General features: G+C 37.0%; 1 non-coding gene across 1 annotated transcript; it reads left to right on the top strand.

Moving 5' to 3' along the window:
• Window positions 1-3,365: 3,365 nt before the first annotated feature.
• Window positions 3,366-3,472, top strand: LOC141663454 (small nucleolar RNA R71). The gene has a single exon (XR_012551524.1). It is a non-coding gene; the product is annotated as a small nucleolar RNA R71 (small nucleolar RNA).
• The last annotated feature ends 2,751 nt before the right edge of the window (window positions 3,473-6,223 follow it).

Raw genomic sequence — 6,223 nt, 5'->3', positions numbered from 1 at the left:
TATCACATCCCCAAACTTGAATCGATGCTTGTCCTCAAGCATAAACAGACTCAAAACTATAAAACAAACCTAATGCATGAATGCAACTACGTGAATGCAACTAAATGATAATGCAATTGATCCCCTCTGAATAACCATAACCAAATGAATAAGCCAATGCGTTTAAGATTGCAATGACTTAAAACAGAGTTCGAATAAATCCCACAAACCAACTCACAAACCAGAAACGTGCGTGTGTGGAATTCTTAACAGATATCTCTCTATACTAGATCAATAACCATAACTTATCTATCATCGAAATAATCAAAAGTTTATAAACAGAATAGGCAATAAACGCATTATGACTCACAACACCTCCTTTCTACTAGAGTTATACAAGGATTCACATTATTATTGAACACATAACAAAGGAGCTTATTTGACTGTGCAATAAATGAGGTCCCAAAAGACTTATACAATAATACCCATGTAGCGAGCGTTAGGTTAGCGGATCCCAGAATATAAAAGCCTTAGGTCACTAGGCACAAAGTCACCTAGAACTTAATAACTCCAGTATTAAAGAGCTCACTCTTGATCAATTATGCATAAACACATACTTTTTTTCTTTCTTTTTTTTCTCTTTTTTTTTCTTTTTTTTTTCAACAATTTCTGAATGAGTGTGTTTCGCTCCATCTCATTCAACCCTAGACTACTCATAAAAATATGAGCCGGCTACTAGCCATTTGACGCCTAGCCTTACAACAACTAGTGATGAAATCCAAGTTTTTCTCCAGATAAAAAAATCAGTGTTTTTACGTCATTACGAGAATATCATAAATTCTAAATATAACCAAGTGATTAAATCTCAACAACAAACAAGTATGATCATGATCTACATCAAAAGCAACCCTATAAGACTTTGTGAAAATATTTGTTTCTGGCATGCAAATCAATTCATTAGGACTTAAACATCCCTCTATTCATCATCACCACACTCAAATCAACATCAACTTATCAAATATCATAGTTCATCTTAAGGGATCATGCTAAATATGCATGCAAATGCAACTATATGAAATCACATAAAAATGAACAAATATGTCCTAAATGAACAATCATGCAAAAATATGAATGAACTACAACTAAACATGCAATATGAATCTATATGAATCTATATGGACACACACACTACTAATCCTTATATTATCACCCCCAAACTTAAAATTTTCAATGTCCTCATTGAAGGTAATAATAAGGATTTCAGGTATACCTAATTAGCGGGAGAGTCACCCTCGTCGGGTGGAGGATCAGGTGGCCAATCAACCTCGCCACCAGTGTCTCGAACAACAGTACCGAAAACATGTGTCAAATCTTCAGCAAAATGATGGTGAATGTCGTGCATGGCCTCCACACGCCTAGTCACTCGCCTGTACTGCTCATCACCAAGACCAGTCCTATCAACTACTTGTGGCGCATGAGAAGAACCCTTTGTAGGCACTGGAAGATCCGTCCAGCCACTCTCTACATCATCAAAAATATATCCCAACCCCTTATCATGGGGTGCACCTAAGAATGAATAACTCAAGTGATATGGATTTCGATTGAGCTCAAGTATGGGAGCTTCTTGAATAAATGGTTCAAAACGCTCCTGAGAAATTTTCAGCTCTGCTAACCCAAGAGAATCGAATGGCATATCCAACTTCCTCTTCCACGGAGGTGCATTCAAAACCTGCAGTTGCTCTACTTTAAAGCACTCCTCGTTAGCTGTGGGTAACTTTATTTCCTTGAACACATTAAAAATGACCTTTTGATCGTAAACCTTCATCGAAAGCTCTCCTTTTTGCACATCTATCATAGTTCGGCCTGTAGCCAAGAATGGTCTTCCCAAGATGATGGGAATCTTCTTATCTTCCTCGAAATCAAGAATTACAAAGTTAGCAGGGAAGAAGAGTTTATCCACCTTGACCAAGATATCCTCCACTATACCTCGTGGACAAGCGATGGAACGGTCAGCTAGTTGCAATGACATGTATGTTGGTTTTGGATCAGGCAGACCAAGCTTCTTGAAGATAGATAAGGGCATCAGATTGATGCTAGCTCCTAAATCACATAAACACTTTTTGAATGACAAGTTTCCGATGGTGCAAGGAATAGTGAAACTTCCAGGATCTTTAAGCTTCGGAGGCAACTTCTGTTGCAGCACATCACTGTATTCCTCTGTTAGAGCAACGGTCTTTAAGTCATCGAGCTTCACTTTCCAAGAGAGAATACCTTTCATAAACCTCACATAGCTAGGCATCTGTTCAAGAGCTTCAACGAAAGGTATGTTGATATGAAGTTTCTTGAACACCTCCAAAAACTTCTCAAACTGCTTATCCAGCTTTTTCTTCTGCAACCTCTTAGGAAAAGGAGGTGGAGGATAGATCTATTTCTCCCCTGTATTACCCTCAAGAGGAGTATGTTCCACCGTAGTCTTCCTTGGTTCCACCTCTACTTCCTTCTGCACTTCTTCTTCATCCACAACTGCATTTTCTGAATCTTGAGATTTTTCAGGCTCGTCGTCTTGCTGAATTTTGGGGCTTGCGACCTTTCCAGACCTCAAGGTGATGGTGTTCACCTGTTCTTCAACTTCCCTCTTGCCTGGATTGGCTTCTATATCACTAGAAAGCGTTCCTGGTGGTCGATTCAATATGGCATTAGTAATTTGCCCTATTTGGTCCTCCAGAGTCTTGATAGAAACAACCTGGCTTTGGCATATAAGAGCCTGGTTTTTGCACATAAGCCTCAACTCCTCCAATTCAGATTTTTCATTCGAATGACCTGCATCATGAGTTTGAAGTTGGAGTTGTTGTCTTGATGTGAGTTGTTGCTGAAAACCAGGAGGATTGAATTCCTTATTTTCAAACTGCTGGAACGGCTGTTGCATCGCATTCTGATTGTTGCTCCAGCTGAAGTTAGGATGATTTCAGTTGTCAGGATGATAAGTGTCTGGAACTGGTTGCTGCGATCTCTGAAAGTTGCTCACAAACTGAGTTGAGTCAATAGATATAGCACATTGCTTTATCACATGCGAACCTGCACACAGCTCACAAACACTAATTATCTGCTTAACACCATAGTTAGCCAGAGAATCGATCTTCATAGACAACGCCTTTAGTTGAGCAGTGATAGTCGTAGCTGTATCCACCTCAAGAACTCCTGCTACCTTTCCCTGTGGACATCTTTGGGTTGGATACTGATATTCATTAGCAGCCATCAGTTCAATTAGATCATAAGATTCCTCATAGCTCTTTGCCCATAATGCTCCGCCTGATGCTGCATCGAGCATGGGTCTGGACTGTGCTGCCAACCCATTGTAAAAACAAGTGATGATCATCCAATCAGGCATTCCATGATGAGGACACTTCCTAAGCATCTCCTTGTAGCGCTCCCAAGCTTCATATAGCGATTCTCCCATTTGCTGCATAAATTGAGTAATAGCGTTCCTCATTGCAGTTGTCTTCGCCATAGGGAAGAATTTTGTAAGGAATTTCTGAGCAGGATCCTCCCAAGTAGTAATTGAACCAGCTGGTAGAGAGTGTAACCAGCTCTTAGCCTTGTCCCTCAGAGAGAATGGAAACAGTCTCAGCATAATAGCATCTTCATAAACACCATTGAACCTGAAGGTGTCGCAGATCTCAATGAAATCCCTAATGTGCATATTGGGATCTTCCATTGGAGAACCCCCAAACTGGACTGAATTCTATACCCATTGTATTATGCCAGGCTTGATCTCAAAGGTATTAGATGTGATAGCTGGCCTGACAATGCTAGATTGAATGTCATTGAACTTGGGTTGAGAAAAATCCATCAAGGCTTTCGTTCGTGCTGCTGGATCTCCCATTGTAATGAGTACCTGAAACATAAATAAATAAACCGTGAAAGTAAAAGAATCCGAGTCACTGAACTTTAACGACCACTGACAACAAGCACATAAACTAAAAATTAACACCGAGTCCCCAGCAGCGGCGCCAAAAACTTCTTAGGCACAAACACGCGCTAATATTCACGCAAGTATACGCGTTTGCAAGTAGTATAAGATATAAATCAGATTCGTTCCCATAGAGACTGGTTTAGGTTAAGTTCAATTTATGCATGTATGCAACAATGTATGGTTATCGCTCAATGCTAAGACAAATAACAAATTGGATTTTTATTAAACTAAGAGATTATACTAAATAACATTAACTAAGAGAATTGAGGTTGAATTACTATATATGACAAACATGGGATTCTAACTTTATTAAATACTTCATTCAATAGCCTTATAGTTCTTAACCTTAACATGTGAAGGTGATGACACTAATCAGATAACACGAAACTGATAAACGCCAACTTTCATTGCACGAGTACCATTCTACCTGACATCCACAAAAGAGATAGAAGCTGAATAGGCACCAATTATATTTGAAAGGAATATGTCCTAAGTCCAATCATGTATGAGGATTTAGGAATAACTTTTATGTAATCTGTTTTGATTTCATTGATATTAATAAAAGACTTGTTTTGTTTTTATTACGGGCTTTATCTATTTAAGTGTTTAAATAAGATATACCATAGTTTAGAGTAAAGCTTTTTATGGATTATGATGAGATCATAATAGTGAGACCTAAAAGATGATAACTCTAAACTTAAATAGTTCCTGGTCGTAGGATTACTAACTGGTAATTAATAATCCGCAAAGATCGGTACATAATATGCTTGCTTCATTATGAAGGATGTATGTTCTCATAGACATTTGTGTGGTGACACTATAGCTAGTATGTAGGTGCTTATTATAGAATAAGTTCACTGAACATGACTCACCCAGCTGAACAACTGATGGAGTTCACTCACGTGTCAGCAGTTGTTCACATAGTGATAGTTGTACAAGTATCCTTAGACTTGAGGTCATCATAGTCATCTTGTGTACACTGAACTATGCTTTGGTTTAGTTCTTAGTCTCCAGGGACAATTATTAGGGCTCTACTGGGTATAGGAATTTGTACACGAAGATAGTGTATGATCAATAAATGATCTACCCCTTCCAGTGAAGGAAGCGAATGTTCAAGGCTGATCCACTTATGCTAGTTCAGGAATCTCTGGCCAGAGTGAATGAAATTAGAAAGGAGTTTCTAATTTGCATAGAACTAAGCATAGTAAATGGTAAGCAAGTGATTGAATTAGATAGGCTTGACACGAGATCCATGCCTTGTATTTAATCGGGACATTGTAGGGTAGAAGGAGTTTATTGTACGGTAACTATTCACTGAATAGGTTCTTGGTATTCTAAGCAGTGAATTCATATTATCCAGATAGTCGCGATATGCTGAGAAGTATCCCTCACGATGTAGAATAAATGTGATTAATTAATTAATCATATTTAATAAATTAGAGAATTTATATAAATAATGATAAAATAGTTTTATTATTATTTATTTCTACTACCGGCTTAATATTGAACCTATATGGTCACACCATAAAAAGAGAATGATTTAATGGTGGAGGAATTAATTAATAATGGCTAATAATTATTTATTTGTGAAATAAATAATTAATTGGCAAATTTAATAATTGATTAAATGAGATTTAATTGATTATAAATTAATTAAGAAAAGTTCTTAATATTATTAATTAAGGATTTAATTTTTGGAAATTAAATCAAGAGAGAGAATTATTTCTAAAGTGTTTAGAAAAAGGATTAATAATTAAAAGGTGTTTTAATTATTAATGAGAATAATAAATGGGATAATAATAATAATAATAATTATGGGAAAATTTCAGCTAAAAATTTTGCCTATAAATATACTATTATAGACCCTATTTTTATTTGAACCCGAAAAACCCAAAAAGTTTGGAAAACCCAATTCTCTCCACCTCCTTCCTCCTCCTTAACATCGTTTTCTTGGTGGATACCGGTGGAGTGCTTCACACTTGAGGAGCAACTGCTAAGGATCTCTGATCGTTGTCTCCGAATTATTTTAAAGGTTAGATTCGATCACTCGAATTTTTATTCATGATCTGTATGCTTTTATTTGGATTTTATATGTGTAAAAGTGTTTTGCCATGCCCCGCTGCGATTAAAAATCCATCAATATTGAGACCCTATATGCCTATAGAATTTGACAACATAACGGTTTAAGCACAAGTTATCCATAGTGATTACATAGGGCAAGTAAAATGGTTAGAGTTACCCACTAATCATGCATACAATACATGAACCTAT

This window comes from Apium graveolens, chromosome 5, assembly GCF_009905375.1.
Source record: "Apium graveolens cultivar Ventura chromosome 5, ASM990537v1, whole genome shotgun sequence".
Lineage (NCBI taxonomy): Eukaryota > Viridiplantae > Streptophyta > Magnoliopsida > Apiales > Apiaceae > Apium > Apium graveolens.
This window is presented reverse-complemented; position numbering and strand designations above follow the sequence as displayed.